Here is a 16,058-nt window from a genome sequence, read left to right as displayed (position 1 = left end):
ACCTGCGTGAGGGATTGAGTCAGGGTGTGCAAGGGGCACAGCTCCTCCCGGTTCTGAGATTCCGTGACAATGCACGCCTCCTCGCGCCCTTCTGCAGGCTCCCTGTTAAATGTTTTCCCACCTTGCTTTATCTTCTGCAAGTGCCAATCAAATTGAAAAAGAAAAAAGGAACCACCACAGAGGCTGCTTCAAGGTAAATGTAAGATACATTGAAATATGTTCTTTTTTTGCTACTGAGAATTAAAAAAAATAACGGTACTTCAGTTCTTGGTCTAGAGAAACAAGGAATTCTAATGCCCCCACTTGCTTTGCCTTTGAAAAGCCACTCCGGCAATCAGCAAAGCAGAGCTTTGATTTAGAAGCTAAAAGCTAGTCTCCTGTGTTTTTCTTTTCCCTTCCACCAATACAAAGTGGAGTGCAGCATAAAATAATGATGAACAAGAGTTCAAAGTCAGCCCAGGGAGCCAGCCCAGCCGATGTTTCTAATGCAGCCCCAGTCATCCACCACTTCCCGGCTCTGCTAGCTTTGGACGATGGGCGCAAGCCGTCAGAACCTCTTCTGCCCCATCCATCTCCATGTGATTTTGGCCAGTGGAACCTGGATGCTAACTTGTCAATCACTGTGTGAATGCATTCATCACACCACACATTGCATTTCTCCTTTATCTCATGATGTCTCTCAGGGGTTTCAGTTCAGAGCCCACATAGGAATTTTGACCTGCACTTTTGTTTCCTGTGGAATCTTCTCTGCAACAAAGGCGTAAAAGGATGAACTTTCATAATAGAAGTACTAATTTTTAAACTACAAATGCCTTGCTTAATTTCAACAGCAGAATTTCAGGATTTTTTTTTCATTTTCGAAGCAAGGCACTCTTTTAAAAAGTTGCATTTAGTGATATTGGTGGGAAAATATTGTGAGCTTGTGTAATTGCTTTTCCTTAAAAATGTAGTTGACAAAAATCATATATATTGTGCATGATGTGACTGAAATATGTATATGTTGTGGCATGACTATATGGCAGGGATTAAGGTAAGCGTTATGTCCCAAATTTAGTGAGGATACTTAATAACCATTCTCTGATTTTCAAGAATACAATTCATGGTTACTAACTGTATCACAGTTACCTTCATTTGTATCAACCTCAACATTCCCATTGTCCCATTCATGTATGCCAAAACATTTATATTTCTAATTACACCTCAGATGTTCCAGTAAGGTTCAAGTAAAAAGACCTGGCTTGTTTTTATTCTCAAATCCTTTATCTTGCTCAGTGCTCTACAATTTTCCCCCATCATGTTGTTTTGATTTTTCTTTTTTTTTCCTCTCACACCAATCAAGGTAAGCCAAAAATGGGACTGTAAGAGAGGAAAGTCATTTTTCAGTGAAGTATACTTAGCATTTCTCTGTTGACTGTAAGGAAACTGCTAATACAATATGTACTTGCACCATTTTCCGAGTATCCATGCAAAGACGACAGAACTTGAGCTTTTACGAAGCTCAGCTAGTGGATAATCCGACCTCCCAGCTGCTGAGAGTATAGCTGGCTTACTTTTTCTAAGTTTTTATTTGTGCAAACTGTGGGCCTCATCTCAGTTACCAGGAAACATGTGGATCTGTTTTCTAGTCCTTGTTTTGCTTTCCTTGCATGTGTTGTTGAAATTGATAGCCCCCTTAATAATTCCTTTATTTGCTTATACTGTTTGAGGATTATTGTTAATAAATTACACTATTATAAATATTAGTTGTACTAATAATAAAAGTGGTAAGGAAAAGAATTTTATAACATAATACTAGGAGAGAATGCCACTTTCTAAATGTGGTTTTGTAAAAAAAATATTTTACTTAGTCAAATCTTATTAAAGTTCATAAAACTTTTTTTTTTACTTCATAAGATCAATGTATAAATTGGGTAGAAACACAAAGGATCTAAGACCTACTTGCACTTTTTTTTTTTAAAAATGTCTTTTTTTTTTTTTTTTTTTTTTTGACAGGCAGAGTGGACAGTGAGAGAGAGAGAAAGAAAGGTCTTCTTTTGCCATTGGTTCACCCTCCAATGGCTGCCGTGGCCAGTGCGCTGCGGCCGGCGCACTGTGCTGATCCGATGGCAGGAGCCAGGTACTTCTCCTGGTCTCCCATGGGGTGCAGAGCCCAAGGACTTGGGCCATCCTCCACTGCACTCCCTGGCCACAGCAGAGAGCTGGCCTGGAAGAGGGGCAACCAGGACAGAATCCGGCGCCCCGACCGGAACTAGAACCTGGTATGCTGGCGCCGCAAGGCGGAGGATTAGCCTAGTGAGCCGCGGCACCGGCGCGACTTACTTGCACTTTTAAAAGGGTGAGGATTTGCTTTATTTTTTTCCCTTTGTACAAGGATACAAGAAAATTACCTTCAGCCATCAACTAATGTGATAACTAAGGTAACATAAGGAATTCTGGTAAATTGTGAATTTTAAAAGTGAACGTCCTGAGCACATAGCCAATGAACCAGGAAAATTCAAAGAAATAAAAGTATGTCTCTCAGAAGATGAAAACTATCACATTCTAACAGCAAAGCATGGCCTGCGCTGTGGCATAGCAGGTAAAGTGCCGCCTGCACTGCCAGCATCCCATATGGGCGCTGGTTTGTCCTTGCTGCTCCACTTCTGATCCAGCTCTCTGCTAAAACCTGGAAAAAGCTCCTGGCTACTGGCTTCAAATTGGCCCAACTCTAGCTGTTGCGGCCATCTGGGGAGTGAACCAGTAGATGGAAAATTTCTCTCTGCCTCTGCCTCTCTTCAACTCTGCCTTTCAATTAAATAAATAAATCTTAAAAAACAAAAACCCAGCAAAGTGTGTCTGACTTTCACAAGAAACTTTGCAACTCTGAAGTATGACTCTACAGGTTTTTTGCACATAGTTGCACATAAACGGATGTATGTTAAATTAGTAAAGTCAACATTTATAAAGAAATAAGTGAGTAAAAAAGAGAGTAGGCAATAAAATCCTTGAAGCATTGGGAGAAATTTTTTTCTCTTACTTAACTATTACAGAAGCTCTTCTTAGGAGTCTCTCAGCTATTCGGCACAGTGAAAAAGAGCTCACCAAGAAACAGCAGAACTGGTCTTTCCCTGTTGTATTTGCTGATTGCAGTTGGAGATGTTACAGGCACCCCCCTCCCCAAAACACAGACACGCAGGGAGACACAATGTTTTTTCTAGGTCTTCAATATACATTCTAAGAGGGAAAATATGTTTCAAGGACTTTCACACTTTTATATTGCATTTGGTGTCTAAAAATGAACTTTACAAAATTGGAAAAGAACCTTTTTAGAGAGAGATAAATAAATGTGATGGTGCCCACCTGTATACCAGTTTAGACCTGTCATAATTCATAGTTTCTTTTAGACACAAAATCTTTAATCTTGCACTCACCCATATACACAGTATCAAGAACATGATAAAAACATGACAGAATACAATATTACCAGAATCCTTAAAGTACCCTGAAATGTAAGGTATATATTGATAACCTCTATTCTAATCACCAATACTACCAATTAAGAATTTAAGTAGAAAAAAACCCCATCTAGGTGTATTAGAATATACAGATGATAGATTTTTATGCATTAGCAATACTAGCAAAAATTCCAAGGGAACATTTTAACCTAACTTAATAAATTGAAACAATAATGGAACCAAAGAAGTCAGTGTTCAAATAGAAGTACAAAAGTGTTGAGCAGCCTCCCTTTTCATCTCTGTTTCTTCTATTTTGTCACCACATCATTTCAACTTCCTGAGTCACACAAGAAGGCCCAGGTAGCGTTTATGCCAGATGCAAGGTTAGACCCAAGCCTGAGAAGGAACAAGGCATGAAAATTGTGCATGTTCATAAGAAGTTTGCATGAGAGAAATCTGGCTGAATGCAGCGTGGAGATTGTCTTTACAGAAGAGGAGAGCTTGGAAGTAGGAGGGGATTCTCAAGGGTTGGGGCTCTTGCTGCTGAGTTGTTAATGTGCTCCTCAGCTGTCCCAGCTGAGACTGTCCATCAACAAAGAATGTGAGGAATGCATGACTGGTCCAGGCATCCGTGTGAAATAGGTGGTTTCCCTTCCCTCTGCCCCCTAGGGAGGGGGGGCTTGGCAAAGGAGCTGCCCCCCAGGCCTCCTGGTAAGCAGTCAGCATCCTCACTGGCTGCCAAAGAAAGGAGATGGTACTCTTTCGTGTGCAAATAGAAAGTCTACTCTTCTTTCTTTCAGCAAAGTTTTTTGAATATCCACTGTTGAACCCAGCAGGTCTTCTACGTGCTGGGGATGCTGCTGTTAACCAAACACAGAAGGCTCCATGAATGTCCATAGGAAACAATCGATAAACAAAGCACCTCCAATAATGCTATAGAATTTAAGGAACAGGTTGTTATGGCAGCATATGACACAGAGTAGCAAGGGATGAGAAAGGAACACCATTCTTTAAACATTTATTTATGTATTTATTTGAAAGGCAAAGTGACAGAGAGAGAGGAGGGACGCAGAGAAGGCTTCCATCCATTGGTTCATTCCCCACATGGCTACAACAGCCAGATCTGGGTCAGGCTGAAGCCAGGAGCCAGAACCTCCATCCTGGTCTGCCACATGGGTGGCAAGAACCCAAGTACTTTGGTGATTTTCCACTGCCTTCCCAGGTGCATTGGCAGGAACTGGATTGTGAGCAGAGCAGCTGGGCCTTGAACCACTGCTCCAATCTGAGATGCTGATTTCTCAAGCAGTGGCTGAATCTGCTGTGACACAGCACAGCTCTGGAGCCATCATTTTTGGAAAGGACTTTCTGAGGTACCATGTAAAGGCCTGAATAATACGGTAGTCACGTAAGAACACGGGGGAAGGCCGGGGTTCCCAACAGAAGTCAAAGTCTCAAGGAAGGAGCACTCATGGACTGTTCAAAGAACAGAACAGAAAGCTGGGGGCATAGAATACCATTTCCTGGAGGATTTTTAACAACAAAAGGCAGAATCCTTTCATTACATTTGGCATTTGAGTGAGGAAGATCTTGGTTGTTTCTAAACCTCAGAGAAATAAGGAATGGAAGTAGTTTTTATTTAACTACAATCAGAACTCCACATGGTGTTTGGCTCTCAACTAATTGCTCCTTCACGGCCTCTCCCTGAAGAACAGATTATTGTTCTTCTACAGATGAGGAAAGTTAGGTAGAAAATTTTAATATTATGAAATATGTATTCATGTAAGATATATTACAAAGCTACCATAATTAAAACACCATGCTATTTGTATAATAAGATAACTAGACCGATGAAACTGAATAAGGAGCCTAGAAATAAATCCTTGAATATAGTCTCCCCAAGAAATGGTGTTATGAAAACTGGATACCCACTAAAGGAGATTGGTCCCATATGTTAACTGAACATAAAAAAACTCAGAACAGATTAGACTTAAAACATGACCAGAAACTCCAATACTGCTAGAAGAAAACAGAGGAAAAGCTCTATGGCATTGGTCTTAGCAATGATTTCATGGCTGTGACAACAAAAGCACAGATAACCAAAGCCAAAATAGACAAGTGGGACCACATCAAACTAAAATACTTCTATGCAACAAGAAAACAATAAACAAACACAAAGGCAACCTTCAGGATGGAAGAAACTACTTGCAAACCATTTTTTTTCTGATGAGGGGTTAACTTCCATAACATGTAAGTAACTGCTACAACTCGATAGAAAAATGCTAATCACCTGATTAAATAAGGTGCTAAAAAGCCAAATGGATATTTCTGCAAAGATGACACACAAATGGCCAATATATGTATGAAAAGAAGCTCAAGGTCACTTATCGTCAGGGAGTTGCAAATTAAAACCACAGTGAAATATCACCTCACAGTTGTCAGGACTGCGATTATACATACATATATGTGTGTGTGTGTAATATATATACAGCTTTATATATTATATATATATAATATATATGGCACCAAATATTGACCAGGATGTGAGAAATTGGAACCCTGCACACTGTTGCTGGGCATGAAAATGGTGCAGAAATTATGAAAACAGCATGGGGTTCCCCCCCAAAATTAAAAAGAGCCAGCATATGATCTGGCAAACTTACTTTGGGTTTTTATCTGAAAGAATTGAAATCAGGATCTTGAAGAGAGATTTGCATTCCTATATTCATAGTACCCAAGATGTAGAAAGAACCTTAATGACTGTTGGTACATTAATGGATAATGAAAATATATACATACCATGGAATATTATTTGGCCTTCAAAAAGAAGGACATTCTGAAATATGCAGGTATACAGTGAAAATAAAATGTGGCCGAATGAAATAAGCCTGTCATAGAGGTACAAACACTGCGCGATTCCATTCACAGGAAGGCTACACAATCCAAAGAACCAAAGAAAGGAATGATGCTCCCGGGGGCTGGGAGGAGAGGGAAATGGAGGGCTGCTGATCAATAGGGATAATGTTTCCAGTGAGCAAGGGGAAGGAGTTCTAGAGACCTGCTTTACAATATTGTACAGTACATTCAGGAAGTCAGGGGCTTGCATTGTGGCACAGCGGGTTAGCCTCTGCTTGTGACACCCTCATCCTATATCAGAGCACTGGTTGGAGTCTTTGGCCACTCTGCTTCCCATCCTGCTTCCTGCTAAAGCGCCTGCAAAGTCAACTAAGACGGACCAAGTCACTCATGTGGCTCCTGGCTTTGTCTTGGCCCTGTTCTGGCTATTGCAGCTATTTGGGGAGTGAACTAGTAGGTGGAAGATTCTCTCTCTCACTCTGCCTTTCAAATAAACAACTAAAGAGTCTCCTCTATTCTCAACTCAGATTCTGCCGCTAGAACTTGTCAAGATTTGAAAGAACATTCTTGGCCTGATTGAATGCTTATAAAATGTATGGCTTAATCTTGGGAGAACAGATTTAATACACTTTCCTTTAATTGGTAACCTTGAGTTTTTAATGAATTCTCAATTAGAATTATCTTACAGACAACATTTGTGCCGCTAAATTATCCATTTTCATATAATTGGAGGTTTCATCTGACACTTCAGATATTTCATATTTCAATGATAGGGTTCATGATTCAGTAAAGACTGCTAGGTGCCCGCCAGGAATTATTTCATGTTTCACCCCCATACATGTCATATATTCTTTTTCTTGTAGACACCTAGAGAAACCATACCTTGAATTAATAGATTCTCTTAGAGATACTTAAAAACTTTTTTTGATAATTATACATAACAAATACATGAAATGGTGCATTTGGTTACACTACAACAAATTCTTGGTCTAGATTTTTCCCCAAACCCTCCCAACACTCCTCATAGAAAACCATATGTTTCATATGGTGTTCAACACAAAGTTTGATCAAAGTGGTTAATGAAATTATAAGATATGGGGATTTCTAAGGGGAGAGATTAAAAAATAGACTGCAAATTATATTTTGTAGGATGAGAGGGGTGAGGATAAAGAGGTTTCTAGGTAGAAAGAATGTAGTGAATTTGGAAATGCTAGAATTAAGATTTAAGCATAAAAGATACAAAAGATAAGTGTTAACTGAAATCCAGCACCTAAGGGCATTTGTGAAATGTAACAGATATTATAAATAAACCTTGCTTGCAGGTTTGGGAATCTGAATTTTACCCTTCCCTTTATTTTCTGGGGGGAAAAGATGACTTTAAAATAAGCCACATTTTGGATCTATTTTTTAAAGATTTATTTATGTATTTGAAAGCCAGAGTTACACACAGAGAGAAGGAGAGGGAGAGGGAGAGGGAGAGGGAGAGAGAGTCCTCCATCTGCTGGTTCATTCCCCAATTGGCTGTTTGGCCAGAGCTGCACTGAACTGAAGCCAGGAGCTAGGAGCTAGGAGCCTCTTCCCAGTCTCCCGTGCAGGTACAGGGGCCCAAGGAATTGGACCATCTTCTTCTGCTTTCCCAGGCCATAGCAGAGAGCTGGATTGTAAGTGGAGCAGTGTGTGTGTGTGTGTGTGTGTGTGTGTGTGTGTTAGAAAAACATTATTTAGGGGCTGGTGCTGTGGCGCACTAGGTTAATCCTCTGCCTGCAGCGCCAGCATCCTATATGGGCACTGGTTCTAGGCCCCGTTGCTCCTCTTCCAGTCCAGCTCTCTGCTGTGGCCTGAGAAAGCAGTAGAAGGTGGTCCAAGTGCTTGGGCCCCTGCACACACATGGGAAATCCAGAGGAAGCTCCTGGCTCCTGGCTTTGGATTGGCACAGTTCCGGCCATTGCGGCCATTTGTGGAGTGAACCAACAGAAGGAAGACCTTTCTCTCTCTCTCTCTCTCACTGTCTGTGACTCTACCTGTCAAATAAATAAATAAAATCTTAAAAAAAAAGAAAAGCATCATTTAAAATCTCTCTCTCTTTAAAGATTTACTTATCTATTTGAAAGACAGAGTTACAGAGAGGGAGAGCAGAGGCAGAGAGAGAGAGAGAGAGAGAGAGAGAGAGAGAAATCTTTCATTTACTGGTTTACTACCCAAATGTGTGCCACAGCCAGGGCTGGGCCGGGCTGAAGCCAGGAGCCAGGAGTTTCATCTGGGTTTCCCATGTAGGTTCAGGGGCCCAAGCACTTGGGCCATCTTACAGTACTTTTCCAGGTGCATCAGCAGGGAACTGGATCAGAAGTGGAGCAGCCAGGAGTCGAACTGCCGCCCATACAGGCAGTGGCTTTACAAGCTATGCTACAGTGCCAGCCACTAACGAAACTCTCTTAATTTGTGAAGAAAATAAGACTCATAAAGCAATGTAAACTCTGTAATAAAGATATTATCTCACTTAATTCTCACAACAGTTTATAATCCTGGATACTATTATTTTCTGCATTCTATGGATAAAGGAATTTAGAAAATTGAGGAAACTTTCTTACCCAATCATGCTTTTATGAGTATCTTCTGTGGATGGTGGGAAGGTGAAAAGTAGGACTCAAACTCATTTCAATGACTCTAAAAAATTTCTTACTCATTATACCTTGTACTACTTCCCAATTATATTTATTATACAAGTGGTCTATCATTTCCTGTTTACTTTCTTCTTTTCTAGACTAACAAATTCCTGTACCATTTGCAGTGAAGGTGTTTCTTTCTTAGCCTTTTATTAAGTCTGCTAGTCTCTGCTGAATTATATAATTAGTCTGTCTCTTTGATTATATAATACTCCCAGAGTGAACTGAAAATTTCATTTGGTACTAAACCAAAGTAATGCAAGTGAAATTCTTTCAATTGTGTTAAATGCTATGTTTGATGAATAAGAAAATGTATTACAGCATTTCTTTTTTAGTGACATATGATTGACATCTTTCATTTTTCTTATGCTTTTTGGTACACTGCTCTTATTAGGGTTTTGTAGTACTCGCCATTTTCTTTTTTTTTATATATTTATTTTTTATTTGGAAGGCAGAGGTGGAGAGAGAGAGAAAGAGAGAGAGAGAGAGCTCTTCAATCTGCTGCTTCACTCTCCAAATGGCCACAACAGCCAGAAGCCTGGCCAGGAGCTTCATCTGGGTCTCCCACATGTATGCAAGGGGCCCAAGCACCGGGGCCATCTTCTGTTGCTTTCCTAGGCACATTAACAGGGAGCTGGATCAGAAGTGGAGCAGCAGGGACACGAACCATCTCCCATGGAAGATGCTGTTGTTGCAGGCGGCGGCTGCACCTGTTATGCTACAGCACCGGTCCCTCACCATATTCTACGTTAACCACTTTATACTTTGCCTTTTTTGATCATTTTTATTGTTTTAAATCAATTCTTACAACTTCTCAGGCTTGTATCCTATTTTGACTCTAATGTTCAAAGACATTGTAACTTCCCTAATCTTTCATAAATTCAATGAGTATTAACATCTCCACTTTTAATGAAAACATCGAACAACAGTGGCTTCCAATAGCACCTCTGTGGAACTTTAAGTAGCCTTTCCTCCTGGTCAGGGTACCTTACATTTTTTTTTTTTTTGACAGGAAGAGTGGACAGTGAGAGAGAGAGACAGAGAGAAAGGTCTTCCTTTGCCGTTGGTTCACCCTCCAATGGCCGCCGCGGCTGGCGCGCTGCGGCCAGCGCACCGTGCTGATCCGAAGGCAGGAGCCAGGTGCTTCTCCTGGTCTCTCATGGGGTGCAGGGCCCAAGCACTTGGGCCATCCTCCACTGCACTCCCTGGCCACAGCAGAGAGCTGGCCTGGAAGAGGGGCAACTGGGACAGAATCCAGTGCCCTGACTGGGACTAGAACCTGGTGTGCCAGCGCCACAAGGCAGAAGATTAGCCTAGTGAGCTGTGGTGTTGGCCCAGGGTACCTTACATTTATAATTACTTTTTGGGTTTGAATTTTTGCCAAATGTATGCTATCTTCTAGCAATGTCATCTAAACATTTTTGTTTCTCTTATTTCCAGGATGTAAGACACAGAAGAAATGAGAAACAGTACTGGCTGTGGAAACCTATGTAGGCTGCAGGTGCCTTTGGTCATTTTGCTTTTCTTGTCACCAAAATGTTAGTTGTTCCCAAGCATTGTCCTCAAAGACAGACTCACCTAAAAGCAAACAAACAACAAAACGCTTATACTGTGTGCACCTGCAATACCCATGACCTGGTGACTTTGGGGATGCATGTCCAGCCATGATTTCTGCAGCCAGTCAGCAGTGGGTAATCCTGGTAAGTGAGCCAATAAAGAAATCATGAAACCTTTCTAACGGTTGACACATGGAATCCGAGTTTTGGAATATTCTTTAGTTTTTTTATACTTCTATGCACAGGACTATGTTAACTCAGTGATTTTCCTAAACTGTCAAGACTGATGTCAAGCAAGACGTCAATCACATCCCATTTTCTGATGTGAAACTTCTAGTTTCTGTTTGAGTTTCTGCCAGAGTAGATTTATTATAAGTAAGTCTTCCAGAATAGATTTGTTATGAGTGAGTCTCTAAGTCAATCTTTTGCTTCTGTTTTACAAACAACAATAATAATAAAGTGCAGCTTGAAGGAGCTTTGCTGTTGTTTTGTTATTCTTCAGAGGATGTTTCTAATCAGGAAGCTTAAAAATTATTCTAGGGCCCGGCGCTGTGGCTCACTTGGCTAATTCTCCGCCTGCGGCGCCAGCATCCCATATGAGCACCGGGTTCTAGTCCCGGTTACTCCTCTTCCAGTCCAGCTCTCTGCTGTGGCCCAGGAAGGCAGTGGAGGATGGACCAAGTGCTTGGGTGCCTGCACCTGCATGGGAGACCAGGAGGAGGCACCTGGTTCCTGGCTTCAGATCAGTGCAGCGCTGGCCGTGCTGGCCATTTGGGGAGTAAACCAACGGAAGGAAGACCAACCTTTCGGTCTCTCTCTGTCTGTAACTCTACCTGTCAAATAAATAAAATAAAAAAAAACTAAAAAAATTCTATATTTTAAATTAAATGGAAAGAAATCTGTTACATTGTTTCAATGTACCTTTATTATTGTCCTTTGTTCTGAGAATAATAGGTAATTGATAGAATACTTGGAGCTTTCCCATCAACTACCTTCCCAACTGATTTGACAAGTATGCAATTCGCGGTTAGCACCTTCATACTATAATTTAGAGCTGTAAAAATCCATGCTATTTTGAGGTGAATTGTGCCATAATTGTTTTAGGGTTTTACACAAAGGCTTTGGTTATATCATAACTGTATGAATTCTTAATGAATTCCTGGAAGAATGCTGGGTAGTTTTTTAATATCTACTTTATAGACAGCTGATCAAATATTATTTTGAAATTTCTGGACATCAATAAAAATTATTTATTAAGTAAGGTTTGTATAGGGAAAACAGACTTCCGGTTCATTCTTTTAAACATGCTTTACTCATAAAATCTAAATAATTATCCTGGAACAAGATGTAGAAAAAGGAAATGAGAAATGTCACAGCAGAAATATATATAAATGATGAGGTATAATATATCTGTCACCTTTTTGGTATGCAGATGAGCCTAAGGGCAGAATATTATTCATAAAAATGCTTACTGAAGTGCTTGATGCTTAAAGAACAATTCACCTTATTTTCTGTTTACAGAACTCTATTCTCCCTACTTCAGTAACATATATTTTTATTAGTTTGTATTATGCATCCTATGCCCAAGAAAGAGACACATATGCATTGGAACAAAACAAACAGGAGAGCAGACGGGCAGGTGCACAATGGACACTCAAAATGTAGAAGGTTCAAGTTTTTACTAAGCAGGGACGCTGGTTGTGTGCTGCAGCTAAAAATCTATGAGAAATAAATAATTCAAAATTTAGCATACACTTGTCCCAGTGATAAGACATTTCAGGGTTAGTGTCAGTGTTTCAGATTCATTTCCTTCTCCTTATTCAATGCACATTTGCTGGCCTGTCGTTGTCATATTTCTTCTTTCCAAAATAAAATTCCTTTTAGCTAGCATTTTCCTGTGCTGAACATACAGTAACAGTGTGTCCAGATGGAACTGAGAGGAGAGTGGAAAGAGATGAAAGCTTTCTGGGGAATGAAAGTTGAAATGATAAAGTCTGTTCTCCAGACTAGAGAGCCTGTGGTTCATGTGGTTCATGGTTTTTTTCCCTTCTTCTTCTTTTCTCCTGTTGAATGGCTTCATGGATTTCAAAGTGTAGTCTTTGGATCAACAGCATCAGCATGGTCCAATACCTTGTTAGAAATGCAAATTCTCAGAACTTTCTCCAGACCTTCTGCAACACAATCTCAGGAGGTGGTTTCCAGCCTCCAGCCCTCCAGGTGACTGGGTGCGTGCTATGGGAAGCTTTGGGCTAATCACCTTGCTATTCAAAGTTTGCTTCTTAACCAGTAGCAAAGCTATCACCTGGAAGCTATTTAGGAATTTATTTAGATTCTGAATTAGAGTCTGCTTTTTAACAAGCTCCTCAAATGTTTCCTCTGTACATTGAAGTTCGGAAAGTACAGTGCTAGGCATTCTGTCGTGGGTTTGGCTGTGAGGTGCCTAACAAAATCACCTGGGGCCCTTTAAAGGCATATCCTCAGAGGTTCTGATTTAATTGGTCTGGGATATTGTCTGGACAACGGGGAGGTTTCAAAAGCTCCCCAGGTGTTTCTAAGCAAGGCTGAGGACCACCTCAAGCAGAGCTTATTTACTTTTGTTTCTAACAATCTTCTTCCTTTTGGTTTCTAACCCTGGAAACCATGAAAGAAATCTTGACTCTTCAGCTGCAGTAAGTGAAGAACGTTCCAAGGAGGAGAGGTGATTATTTCAGCTTCCTGTAATGATTAGATCATCCTCAAAGCATGGCTTTCAGTTCTGGGCTCCCTTCCCCTGAAGAATGTAGAAAAACTGGAGCAAGATTAGAGAAGCAATCATTCCTCGGAGAAATGGTTACAGGAATTCCTAGTGTTTAGGCAAGCCAGAGTGATTAAAAAAATGTGCATCAGGTTTTATCACTATCATGTGTGTGACTTACCATTGTATGTGGCAGGAAATGGAAGACTTTGGCCAAGCCCCTGCAGGATCCAGAGCTGGGGACCTCTCCCACTTCTCCCACTTCTCCCATCTCTCACCATTTCTCACCTCCCTGGCCACAACTGCCTCTTTCATATTCCTTGATCACAAAGAGAGTTTCTTATCTGACAGTGAATTCACTGGCTCTTCTTTCTGCCCTGGGGGCTTTTCTCTTGGCTTTCCCTGCCCTGGGAAACTTGTCAGGTGTCTACTCAGATAGGGAGCCTGTTCTATGCACTCAGTTTCTCCCTATACCTTTCCAGAACAAAACCTTGTTCAGTTTTTCCTGATTCTTACTGTGTTTGTGATGTCTTACCTGCTTATTTATTCTCATTCATTATCTTCTAGAACATAAGATTGATGAGGGCAGAGATCTTAGTGGTTTGTGTGTGTGTGTTTTTAAGATTTGTTTATTTATTTGAAAGGCAGAGTTAGAGGTAGAGGCAGAGAGAGAGAGAGAGAGAGAGAGAGAGAGAGAGGGAGAGAGAGAGAGAGAGAGAGAGAGGGAGGGAGGAAGGGAGAGAGAATCTTCTATCTGTTGTTTTACTCCCCAGATAGCTGCAATGCCTGGACCCAGGGTCAGGCTGAAGCCAGGAACCTCGAATTCCATCTGCATTTCCCAAGTGAATGCAGAGGCCCAAGCACTTGGGCCATCTTTTGCTGCTTTCCTAGGTGCATTAGCAGGGAACTGGATGGGAAGTGGAGCAGATAGGACTCGAACCAGCACTCACAGGGGATGCTGGCATCTCAGGCAGTGGCTTAACATTCTGCAGCACAACACCAGCCCCTTTTGATATTATTATTTCTTCCCAGTATCCAGAGTAGTTCCCAAATTAGTAACCATTAGTATGGGCTTAGTAACCATTAGTATGGGCTTAGTAACTATATATTGAATGAATGAAAAATGAAGGAAAAGAGAAAAACTTTGGGTGCTGAGACAGTTCCTTTCAGATATTAGAAGACCTATAACTTGGAATGGGTTTAGATACGAATGGCTTCAAAAGTTAGTACTCATCAAAAGATGATTGTGATTTAATACAGATAAGAAGTTGACAAAACTGAGAGGAAGAATAGACAGCTGGAAGAGTGAACTGTTGTAAGGGGATGGGCGCCAACTTCAGCTAGACGGCATCTTGGCTGGGTTGTCTACAGGATGGCTGGAACACTTAGAAGGTGACATCCTGTTCCAGCTCATGGGTCTATGACAATGAACAGGTGCACTGTCAATGTTGAGAAGACAGAACCAACAGCCTTATACTAATGAGGAAAGGCAAAGGCATCTCAAGAACCAGGCACGAGTCCTGAAAATGGCCATAGTGACTCCTGGGATTTTTAGAGAGCAAACAGCTCTGTGCTCACCAATGGATCTTAAGGATATCATTGTATCATTACATAATTATCATAATAAAAATTAATGTGACTTATTCATTGTCATTTTTCACTTAGTAAAAATATTGTGAATACTGCATATTTCATGAATCATGTATCTGTACTTATTTAATGGCTTTTGAGTATACACTGTATAAATAAATCATTTATGAAATCAAGTTTGTATGAATGTTCTTATAGTAAAGTATTTGGACAACTTTATTATGTGAAAGTCAATTTCTAGTAGTGAAAATACTAAGATAAAAGACATTCAAATAGTTAAGTCTTTAATGATTGTTAATTATAACGATAAACTTGTATCTCTAATAATCTGCATTGAAAGAGTCATGTAGTAAGTATTTATTTTGGAAAGTGTTCCATCCAACAAAATTAAAATGAGTTTGGTTGTGTAAACTTATAAACTCAAGCTTAAAAAAAGTCAGCCATCCATAAATATCCATTCATCAGAGTCTACAGCCAATATGCTTAATATGCTATACTTTTTGTCTAAATCTGGATACACAGATTTCTGTTGATTGAACAGAGATGTGGCTAATACTCTAGCTAATCTACAAATGATTACATTGGCCTGTATTAACAGTACCCACACTGTCAGTGGAAATATGTTGTCATGATGAGTTTAGTTCTTTTCTAGTAATAAAAAAAAAAAAGACGTCACTGGATTAACTTACTTCACTCATTGACCTGTAATGTGGTGGGGATCTCTGGCCTGTGGTATAAGTCCAGTGAAATCATTTGGTCTGGCTTTGCCATGGCAAATTGAAATTCAGTATATTTATAGCAGGCTATTTTTTTTTTAAAGTGTGATGTCACTTTTTTCTTTTTTTATTAAAGATTTTATTTATTTATTTGAAAGTCAGAGTTACAGAGAGAGAGGAGAGGCAGAGAGAGAGAGAGGTCTTCCATCCACTGGTTTACTCCCCAGATGGCTGCAACGGCCAGAGCTGTGCTGATCCGAAGCTAGGAGCCAGGAGCTTCTTCTCCCACGCAGGTGCAGGGACCCAAGGAGTTGGGTCATTTTCTATAGCTTTCCTAGGCCATAGCAGAGAGCTGGATCAAAAGTGGAGCATCCAGGTCTTGAACTGGCACCCGTATGGGATGCTGGCGTTTCAGGCCAGGGCATTAACCTGCTGCACCAAAGCGCTGGCCTCAGCAGGCTAATTTTTGAGTTGATAATTTTGTATGGCCCACAAATGCTGTTATTAATAAC

The 16,058-nt window shown here is 40.6% G+C and overlaps 1 long non-coding RNA gene across 1 annotated transcript; it reads left to right on the top strand.

Moving 5' to 3' along the window:
- Positions 1-16: 16 nt before the first annotated feature.
- Positions 17-15,006, top strand: LOC138845146 (uncharacterized). The gene is made up of 2 exons (XR_011381945.2): positions 17-193; positions 10,391-15,006. It is a non-coding gene; the product is annotated as an uncharacterized LOC138845146 (long non-coding RNA).
- The last annotated feature ends 1,052 nt before the right edge of the window (positions 15,007-16,058 follow it).

This window comes from Oryctolagus cuniculus, chromosome 14 (assembly GCF_051225735.1).
Source record: "Oryctolagus cuniculus isolate XC-2025 breed Fujian yellow rabbit chromosome 14, ASM5122573v1, whole genome shotgun sequence".
Taxonomy (NCBI): domain Eukaryota; kingdom Metazoa; phylum Chordata; class Mammalia; order Lagomorpha; family Leporidae; genus Oryctolagus; species Oryctolagus cuniculus.
This window is presented reverse-complemented; position numbering and strand designations above follow the sequence as displayed.